At 42.5% G+C, this 26512-nt stretch overlaps 1 protein-coding gene across 1 annotated transcript in view; it reads left to right on the top strand.

Annotated features, from left to right (window-relative positions):
* TMEFF2 (transmembrane protein with EGF like and two follistatin like domains 2) overlaps nucleotides 1–26512 on the top strand; it is a 127800-nt gene that overhangs the window by 47659 nt on the left and 53629 nt on the right. The gene's annotated exons all lie outside the window — the stretch shown is intronic.

Below are 26512 nucleotides of genomic sequence, written 5' to 3'. Positions count from 1 at the left end.
TTGGGATTTCTAGTTTTTCCATTCCTCTTTTTTTAAAGTACCATTTGTTATCACAATTAAATTCTACATTTTATTTGTAATGAATTTTCTAGCAAGCAGTTGAAAACACAGGCCACCTCTTAACTGGGGGAATGTTCTAGAAGTCCATTTAAAAAAAAATTGATTGGCCAAGAGAAATCCAAAGACATGTGTGACAATTAAAAACTTGTAGATAACTTGTTTTTTCCTTTTTTTTCAGCTGGAGATTTGTACACCAATATTAATATTTGAAGATAGAAAAATTGGTGCAGAGAACTTAAAAGTATCTGTCATGTTAATGACCATATTTAAGTTGACTTGCCATGTGTGATTTTTTGACTTACAAGAGATTTTTTTCTTTGCGTCACACAGGGATATGTTCTTTCTAATTATGTTTATTGGTGATGTCTCTGATTTTCCTTAATAAAGAATAGCTTGCCAGAGTCCCTTTATTACTTGAGTAGTCCATGTAACTATTCCTACTATAGCCCATAGGAGTCTACCCTCATAACTGTGTTTTTAGTCTCAATCCTTCTGTTGCATAGTCCAAGGATATATCTACTGCAAGAGACCACAAAGTTCATGATACATATTATACTTTAAAGTACTGAAGGTTGCTACTTACCTGAATTTATCACAGGTCTCTAGAATTCTTTTTGTGATAGTTTATGGTGTTCGTAACTTTGAAGTGAATCTTGAAGAGGTATTGAACTTTCTAGACTCAATATAAGTGATGTGATTATACGTGTGATCTTTCTTAGGATTCTAGAGAACTGGACCTAGTGACTCAGTTGGTCTCTTCCAAACCCATTTTTTCTAAGATAAACAAGTTTCTGAGATGGTGGGAATGGTGATTTGGGATTTTCTCGTTGGATCTGGTATCGGACCATTACTATTAAATGATTGTAAAGGCCACTGTAAGGGGAGAGGTGCTGACTTTCAGACATAACATCATTAACTTGTGGTCATTAGAAAAATCCCATGATACTTTTTGAAAAAGTAGAGTAGTTAACCTTGGTGGCTTGGCTGAACTCCAGCTTTTGTAATTGCATCCTGCCTAACTAAAATTGCATTGCATGCATTCAGTTGGATGTTGTATTCTTCACCTTTTACCCCAAGCTGCTGAGTAGTTCTGTTCAATATATTCTATATTTCAACCCAGAAATGTCTTAATTCAGCGTTATTTGTTTTGAATGATAGTTCGTAAAGTGCTTTGAAATCCTCCTGGCTGAAAGTTGCTGTCTACTGTAAATGTAAATTTTCTTTGTTGCCAGCTGTAAAATCATACAGGATTTGACATCAAAAGATCTATGCCTTGCCCCATTACAATTTGGCTTGAAGAGCTCCTGAAAAACCCAGGCAGAGCATGCATAACACAGCCATTTTCTGCAAGGATGCTGGGCAGAGAGCGTGGATCTTCCAAAGCCAAGCAAGTAACATAATCTACCTATGAATCAATAGAATGCCCTTCAGGGACACTGATACTCTGAGGCAGTCAGGGAATTAGTGACATGGTGTGCAAATGCTGTGCTGGCAATGGTGGTCATAGCTTTAAGGGTGCACGGCCATGCTCAAAATACTGCAAGAGGTTAAAATTCATCACCCTGGTAGACTACAGGCTTGTCTGAACTGTAACTTTTGTAGGCAGCCAAGGGAAGCTTTTGCTTGTTTGCACTGAAATCTGTCAGGGGTGTTTGGAGTGGACTGTGGTCTAAATATAGTGGTGATTGTTTTCTAAGCAAATCTTACATTTTTTTGACAAAAGTCTTCCATCCATGCATCAAAGCAAGTGCACTTCAAGGGATTTTATCTCTGTAGATAAGGCTATGTGATACAGGAATTAGGAAAGGAATAAAGCTGGAATTAGTGCTAAATCCACAGTAATATTCTGCTGTGAGATACTTCGACCCACAGTTCTTTTCAAGTTGCACTGTGTGCACTGCCAGCCAGCTGTGTGTGCTTGCAATGAAACATTAAAGAAAGTTTCAGACACCTGAAGGTGAAAATCAGCTGTTTGTTGTTCTCTGGATAATATCTACTATGAGATTCAAAACCTGCCCTTGTCCCCAGAAAGCAAGCAGGGAATTCAAGGGTGAACGTGAAAGAGGAGGAAAAAATCTGCCTAGGGACAGGGGTAATAAAGACAAAGCTTTGTGCTTTGCCCAAGAGTAAATTCGGGATTATTTTCCCTTCAGGTAATTCTCTGTACTTCTCTTTGATTTTTTTCTTGTGGGACACAGGCAGACTGCACCAGCACAAGCAATGCTGCTTTTGGGATACCTTTCCCTGGCATCTGTGGCTTGATCCAAAGCTGACCAAAGCCAACACAGTGCTCCCTGTGGACTTCAGGGAGTTTGAGAGTAGAAAGCTCAAGTGCTCCAACAGTGGCTTTATTCTGCCAGTCTCTTCAGAGGAAAGATGCTTAAAGCCACCTTTTATCCAAAAAGTTTGAAAGTTTTCAGGCTTTCATGTGCTCAGACTGGGGAAGTTTTTTTTCCCTTTTCCTACCTCGAGCCTGTGGCCCCTCTTCATAGGCTCATAACCTGCTCAGTGTTTGATGTGTCCAAGTGGTGCATCTTTCTGTAGGTCTTATGTGGAGCCCAGCAGCGCTGCTGCCTACGGAAGCGGGGGAGGCATTTTCCAGACAGTGCTGTCTCCTGTCTTGTGGAGCATTGCCACTCCACAGGCAGCATTATATTATGTGAGGCACAGCTTATAAATGTCATTAGAGGACCATCGGGTGTAACAATTATGGCCCAAGGAGCAAGGATAACGATGGCTTTGTGCTGAATGTGGAGCTAATCAGGGACCCTTGGCATTAGGGACCCTTGGCACCAAGCATATTTTGTAGTTCCTTGCCCTGGCAGGAGTGACAGACAGAGGTGACAGCCTGCCTGCAGCCTCCACTGCAGGGGTTTTCGGGAGCAGGGAGACCTTCTCCCATCTATCATGCTGCTTTGTGGTGAGACTGGAGCAGGCAGGGAGAGGGGAAAACATGGGCAGTTTATAAAACAAACAGCTGACCTCTTCAGTCTCCCGGCAGCAAATCTGATTTCAGATCATGTTCCTATATAAGTAGTAGCAGCCAAGTTTATTCCCACAGAGCCAAACCCCTTTCTTAACGGGATGACTTTCCTTCCCTACCCAAAGAAGTGTGGTACCCACCCTTCTTCATTTCTACAAATGGTTCAAATTGAACCCACAAGGCTTATTTGCTCAACTATGTGCCTAGCTTCATGAAACACTGAAGTCTGTGAAATGAATCATAAGCAGAGGTGGTTTTGTTTCCTAAATACCATAATTAACCCTTGCTCTTGGCTCCCTTAACAGCCACTTGTATTCAGAGCATGCAAAACTGCTACCCAGACATTGTTGTTACAGGAGGCCCGGATTTGCTTATTATAAACTTATTAAATTACTGGCAGTATCCTGGATTGCCTTAGAAATGCAAAATTCATAGAAATATGAACTTTATAGTCGAACTTAGTAAGCTGGTAGTTTTAACAGGTGAAGATATATGATCTAATTTTGGTGGGCAAGCCATAAATCATTGTTCCTCCAAAGCCTAGTGATGGGGTCTCTGGTGTTCTTTGTCATTGTATGCTGTGCTTTCCATGTGCTCTGGGAGTATAGACCAATTTTCTAGTTATCTACACACCCACCTATTTTTCTTAGGTATTCTCCAACCGTAGCCATGAAGATAAGTTTACATTAGGCCTCACAGAATATATCACCCTCCTGGAAAGAGCTCTTCCACCTCTAATGAAGTCATGTGGTGTTGCCATAGTAATTTCTTCTTACCTGTCTGTGGAATGCCTACCCTGTTTCATCACTGCAAGCCCTATCTTCTTCAAAGCCTTCTGTTCCCCACTCTCATGCTAATTTTCCAGAGGAACGCTGGCCAGCAGTGAGAGCATTAACCTGAACTTCTGCAAAGTTGAGTTCAGAGTTCTGTTCCCAAAGGCTGTGCTGAAACTGGCCATGTTCTGGCCCTGTATAAGGATGGCATATGGTGCATAGTCCCAACTCTTACTCTCGGTATGTGCAAAGTGAGAAAATCCAGGTTTGTGGCCCCAGAAAGAAGCCAAGTCTCTTGGGCCCTGGCTGGGCAGTGGGAACACATGGCACTACAGTGTCCACACGGTGAGCAGCCTGGGCACAGCCTCCCTGCTTAGGTCTCTTCATGTGAAATGTGGATAATGATTCTCTCCTCTCTAGGAGGTGTTCCGTGTAGATGCATTCAGATATAGATACCTTGCAAAAGAGAGCTAGGAACCAAAAGGGCAATTAAGAGCCAATGAGACACTGTAAGTGGTCTTCAAAACCATCCTCTGTCCATTGCCTTCAGCATTCCACAACCACTGTTCTCCTGTGTGAAGTTTTCTTTAGCTCAGGACTCACCTGTCTGCCCCTGCAAGTTAATGTGTACTTGGGGGTAGGTGTTTCCATAATGATATTGCTGAGTTGTTCTCTGACATTCAATAGCTTTGGGAGCAGGTAACAGGTAAATGAAAATGTGGTAGCTACATTTTGGTTACTGTAGTCATCCTGGCAGAACAAATGTCCTTGTGCTCGAGGGACACCTCATGAGAAGATGAGCTCTTTGTTGTGGATCCGTGGCACTTGTCTCCTGTATGATAATGGTGGGATCTGCCATCATGTAATTAACAGGTGACATCTTTATTTCGCTTCTGAGTTTTTTCTAGCAGATTCTTCATCTGGTAACAGAGAGGTTAGCTTTGAAGCTTACAGATGACTGCCTAGGAACCATAACTTTAGCACCTAAAATCCCAAACCCAATTAAGACATGAGGATGGGTGATGATAGAATATGTAGAGAGAAGAAAATGTATCAGCAATAGCCTGAAAACATTATCTGCACCCCTCAGCCTGTTCTGTGAGTCAGGGTACAAAATTGCTATGATTCAGGTGTCCTTAAGAGGTCTAAAAAAACAGAACTGCGACAATATCATGTGCTCAGTAGATGGTAGAGTTTGTGGTTCACTCCTTCCCGTCTAACTCCAAAGTAAGAGGCCATAGTGATGTTTCAAATTTGTGGAAGCAATTAAGGAAAAAGCTGTGGTGTCATGGGGCCTGTTCAGGATTTCAGGACTGGTTTATGGGCTAGCTGGAGAGTGTGAGCAGACAGCACGGAAAAGGGGAGTATCAAGAAGGTTTGGCCTTTCACAAAGTATGCACCAGCAAACTATGCATTGAAACATTTTATAGGTGCTGGGGAATGTCTGCTGGCACGAGCCCAGTTTCAAAAGTTAAATAAAAAATGGGAACGATGTGACCAGAGGCTCTCTGGGAATAAATCACTGAACTCTGGTCAAGTCTCTGGGATCTCAAGCCAAAATAGTGTGAAGAAGGAATGCAGATAGGCTACAGGAAATTGAATGTCTCCTAGAATGACCCGCATCATTTTTTCCATTTGTTAACGATACCTTTGATGTGATTTAGAGCTCAGCTGGTTGGACTATTTAGAACCATCCATTTGGATATTGGTAGCAAGAGAGAAGAGTAGCTCACAGAGACACTGTTTATGGCCTGGCAAGGATTTTTGAAGCTGACTAAAACATTTTTCGATGGCTTAATGTCCTCATTGGCTTTGAGAGGCTTCTGAACCAAATATTAGAGAAGCAAGCAGGTGCACTGTTTTACCTTGGCAATGGTGAAAGACCAGAAATTATTTGGAATGGCATTTACTCAGATGCTTAGTTTTGCCACTGTTTTAGAAGGATCAGAAATAACGAGATTCAAAGCAAAAGTTAAAGTAATAGTACTGTTGGGAAAGTAGTAATATATTTCAATGTCAGTATTTGAATGGGAATTGATTCAGAGCAAAAATAGCCTATTCCAGATCTGTCAGAGAGGCAGTGACAATCAGTAGGTGTAGATAGTGCTGTACAAAATGGGGAAAAGACAGGTACCTATCCCACAGGCATTTGTAACCCCAGACTGAGATGAAGCTTTCTGATACTGAGTAATTTCTGTTAATCTATTTCAGTTGTAAATAAAAAGTAACATTAAAAAGACTGTAGTGGTTTAACCCCAACGAGCCAAAACACAGCCCTATTCCAGCCACTGTGAAGAAAATTAACTTTGCCTCAGCCAAAATCTCTAAAAAATCTTATGCTTCCAGAGGGAATATAGATGCTCTGTAAATGTTAATATCCAGTCAAGTCCAAATATGGACTTCTGTTTGTAAATATATTTTGTAAAGGGCAAGAACAAAACAAGTTAGAAAAAAAAATGTAGAAGCTGATAGAAAAGCATAATACTGTATTTTTTATTTTTTTTCTTTGTTTCAAATAGTGGTAGTGTGGTAGAACAGCTTAATGGATGTTTTTCCTTTGGTCGGATGCAAGTCCAAGAGCAAAATGGAATCCACTTAAGTAGGATATGCATATATGTCTTATAGGTCACATACTGCAGGGGGTATTTTAGTAAACCTGACCACAAGACCCCAGACACTACTTCCAATAGCAGAGAGTGTCTAATGCACACTGTTCTTGAGGGTAATTACCAGGAAATGAAGAGGGATCAATCATACTTGATGCACTGAGCAATTATATTTATTCCCTGAAAAGTCTTTAATGTTCATGGGATGCAAAGTGTGTGAATTTCATTTTAGCACAGAAATATTGTTAGGAAAACAGCAGCACTAATGAAGCAGAGAGACACAGTGTAAGACCACGAAGCTGCTCAGACATTAGGGAGATGCTCTCCATAAAATAATCCCATTTTAGTTATATGAACTAAGAAAGAAATGCTACCGTGGGACTTTGCAAGTTGGGACGAGGTCTTTGAAAAGAACCACCCCTTACATGCAGACCTAAACCCTACAGGGGCAGATGTTGTTCTGTCAGTGAGGACTCTGAGATGGGAAACAGTGAAGAGAGTGAGCCTAGATGCAGACGAGCAGGTGGGATGCAATGAAGATAGGCTGTGCCTAATTTAAGAGTGATAAGTACCATGTTCTTTGAGAAAAGAGAGAACCTCATTTTGTGCTCTGCTTCAGGGTTTGGATATGGCAGGCTTAGCTCCTGGAAGTGGTTCATTGTGTTGGCAGAGTTGGGTCACCTGTTTTACAGCCATATCAACCACCAACTGTCAGGGCACTGGAGGTTTTAGTTCCCCTAAAGCATCTTTCTTGGAACTAGCACAACGCATGGCTGTGTTTTCCCCACTTGCTTCATTAGCTCTTTGATTAAACTACCTGTGACAGTAAGACTGGAAGAGGAGATCTGTTTTTGTTAATAAAGTGGTAACAGGGAGCTAGGTAGATGCTGGTTGTGTGGTGCAGCTGGGATCCTCTCAGGTGGCCTCCTGCTACCCACCAGCCCTCCCCTGACTTCTTCAGCTGTCTGTGGCAGGCTAGTCATGTTCTCGCCAAAATGCTGGAGGGTAGAGGATGAGTTCTGCTCTACCGAAAAGTGAGGCCATTAGCAAACTTCATACAACCACAGTCATCTTAGGAAAGAAAGGGCCGCCAGCTCTGGTTTGAGTGGCTGGGATTTTGTGGCCTGTCCAGATTCCGGGCAGCAATGCAAAAACCTGTGCTGTCCTCCATGGGTGCTCTGGTTCAAAAGAAACCTGAAAGCTTAGATCAAAGCTGGTAATTGTTTCTGGCTGGTTTGACCAATGCCATCAGAAGGGTCATGCTGCCTGGAGCTGAGGGCAGCCGGGGCTGACAGCAGGTGGTGGGGGTTTGCTGCCACCTTCCCACGGTGCTGCCAGCACTGCCCTGCCACCCCCGCAGGGACACTGGGGCAAGGGGAGCCACCACCGAGCTGCCTATTTGAAATCTTTGAAACCCCTCAATAAGAGATGAGATGCAGACACCAAATTTTGTTAAGCAGAAAGAAGGTCTTATCAGGTGGTGGGTCAAGAGATTCGTGTGGGTTTTATGAATCACCTCTGTCTGGAGGGCTGCAGCTCTTTGGGGCTGCTGGCATTTCTAGTAGTGATATTTAATCAACATTTTTTTCTTCTTTTCTCTTCTTTTTCTTCCTCTCTTTCTTTTTTGCTCTTTGAAATGTCTTTCTGAGATTTTTGATGAGATATCCCAAAAGTTCCTCCTCCCACCCAGCCAGGCCAGACTAGGGGGGCTTGTGTAGCCTCTCCTGATGCAAAATGATGAGAAAATTCACGACTCCCATGGCAAGAGCTCATTGCAGTATGTCTGCAAAACATGCAGGTGCTAAGAAATTAGGCAGGCACAGAGCCCATGTGAATAATGTTAAGGGAAGAGCTGTGCCTGGGGGAGGTATATAAACCAGATCACACACACCACATAAAGTCCGAGCCTGTGTTTGCTCTTCACCCTGTCAGTCCATTAATATGATTCCATTTGCAACCTAAAATGGAAAAGCAGCTTAAAAAAAGCATTTTGAAAATAAAGCAGGCAAATAATCAGGCTACAAAGAAGATGTGTCTTTTTTTTTACAGCGTATTCACAAGTTAATTCAGGTAGGAAATTATTCTGACAGGTAGAGAGTAAAGTTTACTCCCATGGGCTATTTGCACTTTATTTAGGGCTTAAATGAAGCGCAAAACCTCATGAAAGACAGAAAATCCTTCAACGTGGAAGAAAACTCTGTGGAGGTGAAATGTGGCTAATCCAAGGCCACCTTCCCCCCAATGTTTTCAATTGCTGCCTGAGAGCAGTGCAGGGGGTTGACAGCCCCCGTTCATCCCAGCCCATGGCATGCTCAGGGATCCACATCAGAAAGACGATTTCTCCAGTACCTCTCTCCACATATAAATGGACTCATTTAAGCTTGCCTGTGTATGCTTCAGGGGTGCCAGGCTCCCAAGGAAGATAAAATGCCCCTTGGAGACACACATGGTTGTTTCTAAACCCATGCATTGCTGTCAGTGGGGTTATAAGCAGAGGCAGGCGCCCAGCCTGAACTGGGACAGCACCAGACCCCTGGTAGCTGCCAGAGGGCTTTTTAATGTGTTATTTTCCCCTCAAATGAGTATTTTTCTGTTCTTCCTATGGTTAAAGCATGGATACGAGCTATGCATCTTGCACTTACATTTTAATGTGTAAATGTTATTGCGGAGTCTGAGGTAATTACCTGGTTGTTCCTTTTACTGCATGTAATTACAACAAAATTCTACGGGGATAGTTTATAGCAACTCAGTGTGAAAATAAGGTACTTGAAAGCAGCAGTTAGGTTAGGGGATGTTTACGCTTCTTTTGCTCTGAACAGGCTTTGCAAAGAAACGCACCCACATCTACCATATGCTAATTAACTTTTCCGAAGAAATTTTCATGGTGAACACCCAGGGCTTGGTCCCAACCTGTTAGGAGAGAGCTCTGCTCTGCTGAAGTCTAGTGAGCACCCACCTGATAGGAGCTGAAAGCTGACCCCCCCCTCCATGAGCTAGGAGACACATCCTCCTCCCTCACTGGGCCGTATGTCTGAGGCCAGAGCAGTTCCTGCATTTTAGGCTGGCACATACCGGGTAGAATTTATCCCCAGGGGTTTTATTGAAGCCAGATTTACACAGTGTTTTGAGCAAGAACAACATTGGATCTTCTATTGCAAATACTTAATATGTGATAACTTAAGACTTTTCCCCACCACACTGGGCCACATCCTTTTTTTCTGTCTCTAGATGCAGGATTGCACTGCCTAGCTATGTTTATATTGCTTAGTTATGTTTGGAGAATCTGGCTGCCTTCTGTCTGATTTACTTTTTGGTCCAGATCCCCTCATCCCGTGTTTGGGGGGAAGACACAAGGGGTTTGCTGTCTGCTGAAATAGCATCCATACCATCTGTATGTATTCATACACACAGCTTTACTGCATCAGGGTGATTTCAAGTGGCTTACCTGATCCTTAGCTGCCATTTCAGGGACTAAGCTTTCTTGCTTCTTACCTCTGTGCTCTGTCTACTCAACCAAACATAATGGGTTTAGTGGTTCTTTTAGGAGAGGTAATGGAGAGAGTCCCATTGATTAGAACAGGACCTGAATTAGACCCTTTGTTTTTCCCAGCTGTCACATGGGACTTATTATTCTGGCCTTTCTTTCTTTTTCTTTTCTTTTTTCATCAGAATTCACTGTGGACATTTTTTTCCATCATTATCTAAGAGTTTGTGGAAGGAAAAGTTGCATTTTAAAAAGAGCCTGCCTTACTGCAGTTTATTCAGCTGTTTCCTGATTCCAGCTGGGCCCTCTTGCTCCAGCAGGGTTACAGAGGTTGAGTTTCCCCAACGTTAAGTAGAGGAAAAAATCTCAAGGTGATCAGGAACCGTGCATGTAATATTCTTAATTGTTCTGTGCATCATTAAAATGTTCATGCATTTCATGTACTTCAGGCTGAAAATTGCCCATTCAGCTTTAACAGGTAATTACAGGAGTGACCAGGCATTCACATGGCACCCAAATGCTTATTGGATATGACAGATGGATATGCCCGCACCTGATTCATTGTTTTGTATTTCCTTTCTGAAAGGCTGTGTTATCACTGTGCAAATAGACAGGAATTCTGGCCCTGGGCCTGTCTTCTCACAAAGAAAAAAGGAGAGGAGCAAAGCACACCCCATGTGCACCTGGTCGGACATGTAGCGTGGGCACTGGCTGCAAGCACTGGAGGCTGAGGAACCTCTGAAGGCTGGCTTTGCTTTAAAAGGGCTGCTCACTCCTTGGAAACAGGACCAGAGGGGACAGACTTTGTGCTGTGCCCCTGGCAGATGAGGCACAGAAAGTGCAGCTCCAGGGGATGTGGAACAAAGGTGGCTGTGAGCCCTCTGTGCTGTGTGGCTCTCTGCTGCCGCGCGGGCCGCCGAGGCTCCTGACACACATTTAGTCAGTCACAGGCTGCTCTGGTTGAAAGTAGGGCTCCCTGAGATTCCTGGCTTTGCCATCCACAGATTTGGAGCTGGCATTTGGAGCTTTGTTCCTTCCACCACCTCCTGCCCTTCTCATCAGGGCACAGATGCCACAGGTAGCATCGTTTTGGCATGAGGATGGCAGGCTGCTGGAAGATGAGCTGAGTGATAACACTGGAAAGTCATTGCTGACTCCTCTGGGAAATGCAGTGCATTACCTGCGTTTCTGTATTAACATAAATTTTGCAACCCATTTAACAATTTTTTTTAAAGTGTTTTCCCTTTAAAGAGGTCTATGCCTTTTCTCTAAAAGGTGTTTTATTGTGATGGAGCAAAACTTCGGTCAATTAAAGAGATATATCCAAACCACTGTGTCTAAAAAAAATAAACTTCTTTCCTGAGGGAGGAAAAAGGTGTGTTTGGCTCCCCTACCTCTTCAGGATCAGAAGAGCTGAAGTCTTGTCCACAAGGTCTTAGGTGTGACCAAATCCTTCAAATTTGCAGGAGTCAGAAACTTTTAGAGATTATGCAAAAATATATACTGGCCCTATATGTGGATAGACATCACACACCTAGGTGACAGGAAGATGTTTTAATTATGTTACCAAGAAATGCCCTGTAATTTCAATGGGAATTTGTACAAGATAGAGCCGTGCCTACTGTGGGGCCCAGCCATTCCCTAGCTTGCAGAAAAGGGATGATATCATCATAGGCATATAGTTCTGGAAGTAACTTCAACTGATCTCATCCATCCTTCTCAAGTCTGATGGGAACAACTATAGTTAGACTGTCCCTTGCTGAGACTTTGCATGGACCAGTCTCAGAAGCTACTTCTGAGCACACCGGCTTCATTCCAGTGCAACCTGTTCCAGTACATGGTAATTATTAGAAGTTGGGGGGACAAAATTTCCTAATATCTGACTTAAATCTCCTTTGCTGTAAATGATATCAATTATTTCTTGTCTCAGAAATAATGGATGTGGAGAACAATTGATTATCCTTCTTTTTATAGCAGCCTTTTTAACATACCTTTTTATATCAGACGAGTAGTCTCCTTTCAGTCTTCTCTTTTCCAACGTAAAAAAATTCCATTCCCCTAAGCTCACTGCAGAAGTCGTGTTTTCTAAATCATGTCATCCTTGCAGCTCTCCCTTGGACTCTGCAAAGGTGGCTGCTCCTTCTCAAATGCTCTGCTGGAGCATTTCTCTACGTGAAACTAGAGCAGCATCAGGCAGAATGGGATAAGAATGTCTTGTAAATGTGTCAAAATGCCAGGGGCAGGGGAGAATAAATAGGCATTGGACTAGCCAAAATATTGATTTATTTTTTTAAGCTCAGAATAAAATTTCTAGATTTCTTCTGCATTACACATTTTTTCTGCCAGTTGTCCTGTTTTGACATTTCCTATCCCCAGGAGGTTTGTACTGGCAACTTCTATTGTATTAAAACAATCTGGTCCTAGTTAATCAATGTGCAAAGCTCTCAGTCTCTACTAGGCTACACTTCTGCATTTCCTTCTCTAAATCATTCATGCTCTTTCTGTTTTGGTGTTCAGCCACCCCATAAGTAAAACTTCTGAGAAAATAGTTTGCCCTCTCTGTCAAAGGGTAGTATCTTGCATGTTCCAGCACCTTGTAGGTCTGAGTTTCTTCTAAACAATTGTTCTTACTCTGCCTCGGATTTCAATTTTAAAAAGCCTTAACCCGATATTTACTCAGCATTGGCAGCAATAGACCATTCATGGGATTTTATGTCCCGAGGGCAAATAGCTCGTTTTCTTCATTGTTCATTAAAAACAAATACAGTTTGCACCCTTTGTCTCTTTCCTTAATAAAAACCCCAAACTTTATTATATTGCCCACCAGCGAATATTTCATTATTTATTGCTTAATTGCTGTTTCATACTTGGCATAAAAGATGTAAAATAGGACGGGACTACTAGAGGAATAGTGGTGTGGGGGAGAAACAGCCCCAAAACATCAGTGGCTGTGGAAATGCTGTTTCCCACTCGGCGGCGTTCGGTGTCGTTAGCGGCGATAGCGAACCCTCTCAGCCGGCGTGGTGAACCCTCGCGCCATGAAGCACTTGAAATTGTTCCTTTGTGGCACTGCACCACGGAGAGGTACCATTTTCTGACTCATTTCGTTTGTTTTGAAATGAGATCTGCAGTCTGCGGACGCGACCTCTTGAAAGGAGCTCCGTACTTGATCATCCTCATCATATTTAACTGGGGTTTATAGTGTCCACTTGAGTCTACTGACACAGTGGGTGAGAAAATAGAGAATTAATCTTCTATCACATTCCCTTCTGTAGAGAAATTTCCTAATTAAACATAGCAGAAAATTACTTTAAAAGTAGCAGGAGGAGGGGAAAAAAATCCTTCCTCTATTGTGGGCATGGGCAATATTAATTAAAAAATTGTAATTTATTCATGCAAAGCTTCTGACTGCACTTCATGTCCGCAGTGGTCTTCCTAACATGGAACTAGCTTTGCCCCCAACAAGGACTTGTGTTAGAAAAGAAGGAGAATGTACTATAATTACTGTTTTGCTCCTGGTTGGTTTGCTTCAGCTTTTCTGTTCATATTTATCTGTTTCCAAATTTAAGAAAAATCCCTTGGTAATTGTCTCTTCTGTAAGATCTTCTCACTGTGACAGTTGTCACACAAACTGAGAATTTTGCACTTTAATATTCCAGTCTATTAGCTGCTAAGAGCACAGATAAGATAATGAGCAATGAAAGTCCCTTTTTTACACATTTTTGTTTTAAAATGACAACTTTAAATATATTACTCTGTTTAGAAAGAAAAATCTGAGTGGATGGCATGATGGGTAATGATATGTAAATGACCATTCATGCATGAAAATCAGGGCCACAGTTGAATGTATTAAGCAATGAGTGATATAATCATTATTTTGGATTTTGCATCTGTAGGGAGGGGATTGCAGATATCAAGTGAATTGCGTATTTAAAGAAACATCAATGTGTGTGTAGAATAAAGAATATTTTTTACATTTTTGCATTAAGTATCCTAGTGTTATGCTGTTTGGACTTAAATAAGGTCAATATGCTGGATTTATGCTTTTTATATTATCTCTGGCTCTCACTTTGGCAGATCCTCCCTTTCCCTGTTTGTACAGCATGCCATCAGAGTGCCAAGTTTGTAATGTCAACTCTTTTCAGTTCCCTGTAATGCATTTATCTACAGAAAGCTGCCTGCTGCTCACATGGGGGGGGGAGAGCTTAGGGAAAGCCGGTTGCTCACAGTTTTTAAAAAATATGTAAAATTTGCTATTGCTGCGATGCCTTTGTCACTCTCACATTGAAACGCGCTTCCCGCACTGGCAGGATGGTGTGGGAAAGTTACTGCTGCAGGTCTGGTGGAGCTGTGAGCTTGAGGCAGCCCCCGTCACGGCTGACACTGGTCCCTACCTCAGCACATCACAGATGTGGCAGGGTCGTCACTTAACTGGCAGTTTCTGTTTCAAGGGTCAAGGCAGCTGCTGTGTGGGTTGGGGCCGTGGCACTGGGGTCACAGACGAGGAGGGTGATGGGCAGCACACGGGCACAGACACTTCGTGTGGCTGCTCCTTCATCCTCCAGCCCACACGTCAGTGGTGCTTCTGCTGCTGATGTTACTGACCTTAATGTGGGCTCAGAGTGCAGCTATTTGGTCATTGCTGCAAATGCATACAATTTGTATATGTAAGTATACACGTATTCTAAGTAGAGCCGCCTAAATGTCAGCTACAGATGCTTTGTTCTGGTGACCAGGGGTGGCAGGAAGCGGGAAGGCTGTCTGAAGCTGACCCAAAAAAATGAGGAAAGTGTCTCTGGGGATTATTGTCCGGGAGGTGACAGTATAACTCACTTCTTTGCTTCCTAGCCAGAGCTCTGCAGCTGTTCTGCTTTTAAAGTGCCGCTTTCATGAGGAGACTGAAAAAAAGGAAAGGATGACTTGAGAGGGTGATGTTTTCTTGTCTCATCTCGTTTTGTGTTACGAACTTTAAAGAAAAAAGAAAATTCCATTTTCGAATAAGAGAAAAATAAGCTCCTGTTATACAATATCTGCATTACCAGATTCCTTCTATCAAAGAGAGAAAATAGCTGTGGTACTAAATAAAATTAATGCATCTTGAGTTTGGAGAACATTATGCTAAATGTCCATGATACATTCTCTGTCCCCTTCGGCGGTAGCATATGATCAATTTTGCTACTCTGTCCTTACCTAATTATTGCTGTCGCTAATGAAGGGAAGTAGAGAAAAACATGTCTTAGTAGGTTAATAAGCCATCCAGAAAATTATATTAGCATGATCAATCCTTAATGATTATGGTTTCTCATAATATTAGATCACCTGAAAGGTGTTTTTTGTAGGAAATGTGAGGGGAAGTATGTATCATTTTGCAACCATTCTTCCAAGCGTGCTCAGTTAATGTTAGGAGAGAAATGCAGTCAAACTTTGGCCCAGGAGTTTTGACTGCCCTTGCAAACATCGATTTACTTAGTGGAACTGGCTTATTTTATCATACAAGGATTTGGGAGGGCAGTAAGTATGGGGGATTTTCTACCTTTCCTCCTTCCACAAATATGTGTAAGTTGATGGTGTGCATGTTCTCTATTGCTTTTCATAAGTTTTTATAAATAAGCTGGTAGTTTCAGATCAGTCTGAGCAGCTTCCAACGGGCATTTTCCCCCTTCCTCTCTTCATGATGATGCACCTTCATTTGCAATCTAGTATTTGATTTAGCATCTGTCAGGATTTCTTTCATATGTTTTTTGACTAGTTGCTTCTCAAAGGACCCATGTATACCGGTACTGCAGCATACTCAGGACATGTTTGTTTTATGAAAACACTTCTCTTAGAGCATGTCCTAGGCACTAAAATGAATAGCACAGAGGAATGATCCTCAAACATCAGACTCATCAGACTCCTTTTTTTTTTTAATTTTATTTATTTAAAGATTTTCCCCAAATTAAACTGAATCACAATCCTCCCTTTTAATTTGTTAATTACGCTTCTGCAATGGTAATGCAATCAGTGGATATAGCTAAAGTGTTTGTGTGTGGGAATCAGTATTAATGAGAAAGAACATACTTGCAAAGTGTGGGATGTATCAGCTCTTTGCCTTGTGTCTGTCTGCTGGTGTAAGGCTGCTCTCAACTGGACCCAGCTGAGCGACGCAGGGAAGCCCAGCTGTAGGAGGAGAAGGAGAAGAATCCCTCCAGGTCATTCTCTCCCTAATGGTCCCTTCTGCACTTTCTGCCTTTTGGGCCAGGGAGGCCTGCATTTTGGGCAGCACAGCCTCTGGAGAGCTCGAGCTCAGCAGAGGTAGCACCTTGGCCAAAGCAGCAAGTCAGGGCTCTTGCAGCCCGCCTGTCCCAAATGGCTTCACAGGTGACAAAACTCTGAGCGAGCTCATAAAGGTTAATCACAACTAAGTGAGAATGAAATCTGGCATTTTCCTGCTGGGCTTCCAATTTTCTGTATATGCAGTGTATTGAAGCTAAGTGAGATTAAATGTTTAAACCTTTTCTGCCATATGGCTTCCCCTATATCATAAACACATCTGTAAAATTATACTCAGAAGGGCAACATTGTTCTGGTGTAAATGGATTCAAATCCATGCTTCTCCGCTGCTCGTATCAAGGCTGAGTTTGATGTGTCACACTCAACCTGTTTGTCCTGTTAGTGGAGGTCTGGGAGGCTTTTCCTCCCAGTCACGTAAATTCTGAGTGACAGCACAAAATTAGATCCTCATTTTATCCACAGACCTGGTCCAGGAGGCTCCTTCTCCTAAATCCTTGCCACCCTTCCAGGAGTGGCTGTGCTACTCATCTGTAAACTCCCTCGCCTTTCTGCTGAGGCTGTCAGCAGTGCTGCCGGTACTTCTCATGGCTTTTGTGCAATGAACATGACTATTCCACTCCATAAACCAAGGAGTACTGTAAGCCAGCAATGGTGCTGCTCATGCTATGCCTCAACCTGCCCACTAATAATGGAAATAGAAGGGGAAAAAAATGGTTCGATTGTTTTGTTTCCCGTTTGTCCTGAAAAGTTGTCGTACGACCAGATATTTTCATGGAATTAACTGGTGCCATATGTTTTTCTGTTTGTTGAAGAGTAGAGCTATATAAAAGATAGGATCTGTGTTGCATAAATATTATATCTCCTCCTGCAGGACTTGGGAGACTTTGTAGCTGCGTTAATCTTAGCTTCTGGCAAGTTCTTTAAGTGCCAGCACTCCTGTTCACCTCGAGCTGTGGCAGAGACCCAAGGAGTAGTTAGCTACAGGCTTGGGAAGGCAGTAATACCTTTGCACACATCAGGAGGGATGTCTTTACAGCTCTGAGACATATTTTCTTTTTTTTGTTTGTTTGTTTGTTTTTTTAGGGAATTATCACAGTAAAAGGAGCAAACCCTGGGATGAGCCCTGGTTGTACAAGTTTAGAGGATGAGCTCAGTGGTGACAATTGCAGATCAGGGAGTGCTACTGCAGAAATTTTAAATTCTTGTGGGGCAGGAGCTGTGAAGGGGGATTGGAGATCCTCTGGGTTCGGAGTGACCACTGAGCTGGTGGAGGAAGAGGCAGATAAGGAGCCATCTATTGTGGCTCCCAACCACGAGGGTACAGCCTGGCTGAACATGGGTTTTGACTGTCAGTTTTGGCACCCAACTGAGCTGCCTCCTTGCAAGGCTCCATTACTGAACAGGAGCTTGGCACTCATCTTCTTGACTTCTGAGCTCCAGGGCAGCTCCAGTTCCCAGTTAGCTGTGTGTAACCTGCATTAGCACCACAGGAATAAACAGAAAGGAGTATAACATGGAATAAAAGTGGAGTGGGAGAAGAAAACTGTATTCCTCTTGTTGAATTCAGTGAAAGGTAAACCCAAGTAATTTTTAGAGTAGAGCCACTTTACACCATGCTGATTATGTAAATGGGACATAAACTAAATTGGACTTTCACTCGCTCTGACACTCCCTTCCATTGCCAGAGTGATTTACAGAAGCTTTAGTATAAATTAAAACCAGGACTAGTGTCTGCAGTCCACATTTTAGGATTTAAACCAGTCATTTCCCAAGATAATTGTGATGCAGTCAAGACTAGGAGCAGCTTCCTAAAATTGGTTAATACTCAGATTTGGGCTTCTTCAGTGGCTTAAATGAAGTGGCATATTATCTCCTCTATAGTCTGCCTAAAAGATAGATTTGATGTCTGCAAGCAAAGACATGAAATTGCTATAGGCTTCCATTCTTATAGCCTGCCACCTATTTGATTTATGTGATAAGTGATCTCAGATGACCCTCCAAGGCACTGAACCATTAGAGAGTTATGTTGCACAGAGATAAGAAATCTTCAGAGATACCTAAATCTTCTTTTACCACTGGGAGTTTCATCTGTTCTGGAATAAAGAACATTTTTATGTATGATGTTGCTATCTTGCTAACCATACTAATATTCAAAAGGATACACAGACTTAAATCAATAGCAAAGTGACAAAGATCTTAAAACTGAAGTAGTCACCAAGTGAATGCTAGACAGCTCTTTTAGGTTTTATCTTTGTTCCTTTCATTCTGTTTCTTGAAAGATAAGTAGCTGTGAAGGTTCACATTCAAGTCTTCTGTTAATCTTTCCACCAGGTAGGAAGCTGGCAAAAGCACCCTTTCAGTGTGGAAACCCCTGGAAAGTCACATCACTCATTTGGGACTTGCTTGTTGTAGCCTTTGCAGAAACCATGCGTTGGATCCTTCCTTTTTTCTTTTTTTTTTTTTCCCCTGAATTTCTGTAAAGTCGGTGATGCAGGTTTCTCTCTGCCTAGAGTGAATGAGAGTGCTTTGAACATCAGGTGGTATGTGAATTCTTGACAGTGGTCAGGGAAAGCACAGACCACTAATTTCTGTGGTTTATGTCCAACTGTAGCATCTTTCCCTACGGAAGGCGGCACTGCTGCCTCATGTTCTTCTAACTGAACCTCTGTCTAATGCACTATTTCTTGATAGAGTTTTCTGTAAGTGCCATGTTACAGCTTGCATACAGTCCGTATGTTCCATCTATCAAATGATCTTTGCATTGTGTGTTCAGTGCCTCAAGCACAAGGTATCCAGCAGTAAGCTACTGTTTCAGGCAGTGTGGGATGCAGTTTCTGCACAGGCGTACAAGAGGAAGAGGAGGGACCAGAACCAGTCCCTGCTTTTCAGTAGAGCCTGAAGGTGCCAGAGGTTTTGCAGGTCTGCAGGGAGAGGATGTTTAGCAGTCCACAGAGGGGATGAAGGAGCTTTCAAGCCTGGGCTACTCTGCTTCCTTCTGGCACACAGGAGCAGCCGTCCAGAAGGAGCTCACACTTGGCTCTCCTTCAGCCTTTGATGGCCATTTTCTGACAAATAAGAAAAGCGTTAAGACATTGGGTGCTTTCCTGCACTGCAGCTTCCCATCTACCTTGACACAGTGCTGAGGTTCAATGATCTGTGTGGCTGGGCAAGTCAACCTGAGGGAGGAATCAGACGTCATCTTTTTTCATTTCTCCTTGATCCTGAAAAATCTTCTAGTCCTTGCAATTAGGACTATAGTAATCTCCTTCCAGGCTGTTTAATAATGGTCTTGCTTGGTGACCCGTCACCTTCCAGCTGTGGCCATGTCCACTTGGTTGTTTTGTTCATGCTGTTGGGCATATTGAAATACATAAGAGCAGGGAATGATGCCACAAAAGCTCTGGCAGCATTGCAGGCATGTTTTTACAAAAAGATGTATCTATTTCTTGAAAATTCTCCTTCAAGAAAGTGACTTCTCTTTAAAATTAAATTAGTGTAAGGCAGAGATGACTAGTCCCCGTGTGCTATTTGGCTTTTTACTCAAAGATGTTTATGAGGGGAAGTTCTTGGCAAAATTAAATGAGCCTCCTCTTCCTCAGACTGGCAAATACTGTCAATGCTGGTCATTGTACACCTTCATAAATCTGCAAAGTTGGCATCCCACATACACCAGGCAAACATCAAATTTTGTAGGGGGACAGCGCAATGGTGCAATAATCGCAGCTGTTTTATGTCAGCATTCAGAAGGCTTACAATAGGGTTTTATTCAATGAGCCATTCCTTTTGAAACACCATTAGAGACATTTGCTAGGAGAAACTGGCCTCGACTAATCGTATTTAATTTTTTATCAAATGCACTGTGGGAGCAGCAGGAATATGCATGAGACAGAAACAAGCAAGTGGTGTTTATTTATAATAAATAAACTTTGAGTAAGAGTTGAATCCGTTCCCTCCTGGCCACAGTTGTACAAATGCAGACAAGTCCCTGCAGAGTTCTGGGGAGGGATCACGTTCTGGCTTCAGACACAGGTGCTGTAGGAGACCTCCAGTTGCACCCACTGAGAGAACTGCAGTCACACATATGCAGAGGAGGAGAGCTGCTCCTGTGAAACCATTCCCATCCCATCCACTTTTAGCCACAATAAATGAGGGTATCAATGCTGCTCATCTCACCAGGAGAGACCTCCCAGTCCCCCGATGGCAGCTGGACAAGGCTCTCGAGATGTTGAGCTGTGTGAAGTGAGGAGTGCACGGCATTGCATGAGCCCATACCTCTCCTCACAGCAGCAGCACCCCTTCTGCAGGGCTGCCAGTGCTGCTCCAGCCTGGGCCCTCAGGTAGGGAAAGTGCCACTGAAAAACTGGGGGTGGTGGGAAAAGTAGCGACGACAACAAGAGGGAAGGCATAACAGGAAGCAAGACGAGGTAAAAAATAAAGAGAGCGCTAGAGAGAGCAGCAGTGTTTAGGTATAATGTGAAACAGCTTTTGTACTAGTTATTTACTGAACTCAGAGCACTCCCAGGCACTGTTTTCTTGCACTAATGAGACTGTATCCAGGGCAGAAGCAGAGCCTTCAGCATAAAGTGTAGGTGAGCTCAGCACAGAGCCATGCACAAGGGTGAGCTGTTCCAGCAGTGCTGCTTTCCTGCCCAACATCAACTCAGCATTGCACAGGAAGTGACAAATCGTGAATAGACCCTACAAAAGTAGTATTTAAAAATTATAAACATGAGAGTTTCTGGTGTTTGTTAGACTCACAAGCTTTTTCTCCACAGCCCTAAGGCTTAGACATACTTATCAAAACAAATGTATATGTAGAAGCTGAGGTCCTTATACACAGATATAATCCACCAGCTGTGATTTTTAAGAAAAAAAAAAACGTGATTTGAAAGTTGCAGTATAAATACAAGAGCTGGAAAACACTGCAAATTGAGTCTGACTGGCATCAAAGCAGTGCCAGGCTCTATCTACATGGTCTTTAGCAATAAGATAAGGGCACATTTTATCAGCAATCTGAGCTGGCTGGATACATCTAGTTCCTCCTCAAAAACCCTGTTAGGTATTTGCATCATGCCAAAGTCATCCTGTTAACCTTTTCTAGCACTTGTTTGAGAATGGTGATGCAAAGGTACCCAAAGATGGGGCCTAAGGCAGTATAAACACTGGGAAAAAAGGTCTGGTTTCCTTGGCAGCCAGCTCAGCTATGGCACAACCCTGGTGCTGTTTAAATCATGTGCCCACAGATAGCAGAGAGGTGGTTTCAAGGACTTGCTGGTGGTGGTGGTGTGGAGAACCTGATCAAAGGCCCAAAGGAGAATATTTCAGGTCTCCTTAAGAAGTTCTGTGTCAGGTCCTGAGCTGGGTAGAGACACTGTTTTCTCGTGCAATAAGTAATTTCCCCAGAGTGTTTGTGGGTGTGAGAGAGAGCAAATTAGTATTTATTGAGATGGAGCCAGCCAGCAGGAGTAGAGCAGAACAAGGCACGTCAGAGTTTGAATTTATTACCAATCCTGTAGGCCATTTTCCTTTCATTTTAACTGTAATGCCATTCTGAGCCTCAGCCAGACTTCCAGAGCAGAGTCATTCGTGAGTTGACCCCCTGCTTCACACCCTTCATTTTTCTCACTTTGCAGGTTTTGACTGAGCTAATGCTTTGAGGAAAAAAAGACTTATTGATTAGAGTGGAGTCGCTTGCAGCGTCTGGGCTTTTATTGGTGCAGTTTGTGAGGTGTTGTTAGGCGTTCAGTACAGGTGCAGGTAGTGTTTGTTCTAACACATTTAGTAAATTATACTGGCTTCTCTGCCCTGGTTTCTCAGAGCTTTCTCACTTCATCCACTCACCTTCTCACCTGCTCAGAGCGTTCTTGTTAGGACTGAAGCATGTGGCAAGATCACGTCAGCTGTTCCAAAGAGCATCCTCCTCCTCCTCCTCCACTACATTTTTATTTGCACATTGTCTTTCAATCTACAATACAAAAATGGCCATCAACTCTCCTCTCCATGTGATTTTTGTTATTACCTAGATTTTATAGCTAAAAACCAAGCATGTATCCTGTTAGGATGAGCTAGAGCAAGCTTTTTTTGAAGTTCTTCTTTCAGCAACAGCAAAGATGTCCCATTATGAGGAGTCAAGTTAGAATCAGCAATGAGCATGGATCTGATCACATCAATCAAAGGAAGACTACATAGTAGCAGTCTTAATTCATAATTCATTATAGTCATATTTCGTATATTCAAGTGTGTAGTGATGCTTTATACTGTCTCTTTGTTGTGTTCTCCAGTATAGTTAGAATACATTGAGTAAGGATTGTTATAATAGTCCTACAAAGCTATGTGAAAACTGAGCTGAGGCTTTCTTGAGTTTGCCCTGTTACCTGCAGAGGCATGTTAGCAAAGAGAGATTCAGAGGTTTGTGTTTAGCCAGTGTTGCCACCTAATTGTTTCTCACCCTTACGGCTCACCAGCTATTCTTCCCACTTCCATTTACTCCTCACAGTATGGTCCATTGGGCAAGTTACATGCATGTCCCCTGTGACACTTGGTGTATCAGATTAAGGTGCCGTGCACATTCCTTACCGTCCCACTGGAGCTGCTTTTCTGGAAATTGCAAAGAGTTTATTTCCCTCCTGGCTTTGACACTTGTCAAGATGTTGGGAAGACACTGAGGAAGGGTTATTCAGAAGCTCAAGCTCGGAGATTTTGATGTCTGTTTGATAAAACATCTAAACCACCAGTCCAACTCCCAGCATGAGTCTGGGAATCTGTGTGCATAAAGTCCTAGCATGACTTTTGGGGGGTTGTAGCACTAACAGAAGACTTGACTTAAGAGATGAAGTGTAAAGAGAAAGTAGAGGTGTCTACAGTGGGGAGAGCAGTTTGGGGCTTTTAGTTTTCTCCTGATGTTACAGGAGATAATCACAGGGTCAGACCTGTGATTATCAGACCTACTGATGATACTTCTAATCTGTTTTTTTCTGCTAGGGAAACAGAGTAAAATGCCTCAGAAATGTTTTCTTTCTTGTGGGACTTGCAAACAATACAAATCTTCTTGAAATCACAACTATCTGATCTGAGTGCAGTGAGAATGCCAGAGAAGGACCAAATTATTAAAACAGAAGCTGTTGTGGTTACCACAGTCCATTGATTCTGTAAATTGTGTGTAGTGCCTTCACAGCTAAGAATTTATATTGCTTAGGAGATTGACATAGTCTCTGAAGTGACTTTCAGATAATGTTAGTGACCTTCTAACCCTTTATAGCACACTTCTTTGGACTCTCAGAGTTGCTAATCTTGCTAATGCAAATAGGAATTTGCAGCTTAACATTTCTCAGCTGTGAGAGTACTAAGTGGTGGGCTTCAGTGATTAGCCTCCCCTGAGCCCTACACTGTTCCTGCAGGGTCTTGGTGTTAAAGCCTCAACAGTTGCTAATATGAGAACTATGCAACATGCATGAGAAGAAGAATCATTCTCCTTTTTAGAAAAGGAATCCAGAAGCTAGATTATTTTTGCTAACCATTTTTTTTTTCAGTTGGGTTATGAAAGAAGTGCAAATCAGCAAGTGCAGTGAGGGAAAAAAGGGAAAAGAGTCACCTTAGAAAATAAGCATCCACTAGTCCTCAAGCTAAAAAGCAGCAGGAAATGTTGGGAAAATAACTCATTCTAAGATGTCCGGATTTATCAAAGCACTTATCTGCACAGCATGGAGAAAACAAGCCCCTGTGTGTGTCAGTTCTCGGTGTGGGTGCATATGCCAGTGGGTATGTTTGTGTAGGGAGAGAAAACACACCTTTAGGAAATGTAAAGAATAATATTATCTATGGTTACTGCCAACAGAAAGAGTGAGTGAGATAAACAGCTGTCTTTTTTAATCAGGACTGCTGCACACTAGAACATTTAATGACAAAGTGCACATTGACTATGGAAAGCTGGATGCAGAGCTTCTTCAGAAAACTATGAGGGAGTGACCTATTATTTTCAAGTAGAAATTCAGAACTGCAACGTGCCTTAGTGTGGATGGTCTTCTCTAAATCAGTTACTTCTCTTCGACATACTCAGTCTTTCAAATGCCTTTCTTTAACGACTTAAGTAACTGTATCACTTATCTTGTGATGTGGAACCGTGTGAGGTCCCTGGTCAAACCACACGTGCTGGACAATTATGAATGGAAACATTACAGGGAGGAAGAAAACAGGGCATATGTTTTTAATTAAAAGGAAATACAAGGGAAGTGATTTGCAGAATAACAAAATAAAGAATTTAAAGCTTTATTCCATAAAGTATATATTCTCACCCTCCTGAACTGGAGCAATTGTCATGTTTTCAATAGGTGAAAATGGCTGTCGAAAATGCCCATAGGTCCCATTGTTCTTTGCATACTAGTCACTAGTTACATGTCCTGCCTAAGGTCTTAACCACTGGAAATGCCCTGCCAAGATTGGCTGTCAGAGTTATCTTCTCAATAAAATAGATTTCTATATTTAAAATGTAAATGAAACTTCGTGAAAATTGCGGGCCTGGACTCAGCTGCAGGGAGGTGGGGAGGAGCATGAGCCTCACAGTCAGAATCACACTGGTGGCACATGGGGGTGCTAATGGTGTGAGGATGTGGCACTTGGACACCTTGTCCGCCCTTGTACATTGACTTTTATAAAATGTGAGCCTAAAGCATTTCTCAGTTATTTAAGGAAACAGAAAAACCACAGCTCAGACCCTCCCTATAAAGCCTGACAGTGCAGTAGAGCAAAAATCCAGCATGTGTTTTCCTGGTTTCCTTTTAGGTTTTTTGTACATGAATTTTGGGGTTATAAAAGTGAGCAAATCTGTACAAATAGACAATCACCATGCTCATCACAGGTGATTTTTTTTCAATTTAATATAGTCTAAATTCATGCATGACTGATAAGAAATTGGTGCAGCAAGTTTATACCTAAACATACCAACGCTTCCTTTGACTATATTAAGGCTCAGGAAGAAACATCTTAGACAAGTCATCTATCTTAGGTATTTCTGTGGTCTATATCACTGTAGTATCTAAACATATTTTAATATACTTGTTTCCATATTCTCTGCTGGTAGAAAATGGTATTATTCCCATTTTGGCATATGGGAAGCATGACAGAAGTTGCATAATTTGTACAGGGTATGGAAGCAACTTTGTTGAAAAACAGGCATTGGGGTTACACTTGCTCTTCTAGGGGCAAAAGCCCTTTCTCCTCTAACAGCTTTGTGAAAGCTTGTGATTCTTGTCCTTTCTTGAGTAAATAACAAAAGCAGCCTATTCTGACACAAAAGCCTCTGGTAACAACACAAGTGTACCTCAAGCAGATGATCTGTCCAGTTGATGTCACCGAGGCTTCTGACACACTTCAACGTGTCCACCAGCTTTGGTAGTTTGGACCCAAGTGTGCAGTAAGCCCACACCACAGCACTGACTCCAAATGCAAGAGGGATGGCACTGCAGAGGCTGTTTGTGCAGATAACAATATCAGTCAAAGCTGATTGATGCTTAAATTCTGCGTTTGTTTAATAACTCTGCAACTGGCAGAAGGATATCGCTAGGTAACAGTGTCTTGGTATAAAGTGGCATCCTTCGAAAGATATCAAAGGGTGTTTATATACTTTAATACAAACATAGATAATGTTTCTTTTGGATCTTTTAACAAACCCCTTTTTGTACCTACCTTAGTGGTCTTTTTCTGCCTTTCAGTACTGAGCCATCAGTATTTTCTCGCACCCATATTTTTATTTTCCCCTTAGTCCCTTCATGTTTTTGGCTTAAGGGCCAAAAACCTTACACAACTGCAGACATTGGGTTTCAAATTTAACCTGTGCTGGAGGTTGTCCCCTCCTCTGGACAGCACTAAATCTTTCCTGCCAGAGATAACTAGTCCATGGGGCTCATAACTGTACTTCTGCAGAGAAAAATGTTTTGCCTTTGGAATAGACTAGATTGCACTATATGGCAAGTAATTTCAAAACATTTTCGAGGAAAGCATCCCCTTGGGGCCATCTCAAGGCCTTCACGGGTAAAGGACACAAGGCAGCATGAGATGCTATCGATTCACCTCCGTTATTTTCCCAGGGAACAAAGCAGTGAGACACAGTGGGGACAGAACCTTCCTGAGATGCAGCTTGAAGGGAGTCATTGTTGAAGAGGAAAGAGAAAAGGAAGGGTCTTTCTCTGGTTTTTAACTCCATAATTCAGGGAGTTTTTCCCAGGCCACCATGGGAATCTCTGTGTTGACCCCGTTCAGAAACAGCGTTGGCCAGCCGTCAGCTTTGTGAGCAGCACATTAAGCTGATGCAGTGAATAGATTTTTCTAGAGTGAGAGA

Source organism: Chiroxiphia lanceolata, chromosome 7, assembly GCF_009829145.1.
Source record: "Chiroxiphia lanceolata isolate bChiLan1 chromosome 7, bChiLan1.pri, whole genome shotgun sequence".
NCBI classification, from domain to species: Eukaryota; Metazoa; Chordata; class Aves; order Passeriformes; family Pipridae; genus Chiroxiphia; species Chiroxiphia lanceolata.
The sequence above is the reverse complement of the archived record's forward strand: the minus strand, read 5'-3'. Positions and strand labels throughout refer to the sequence as shown.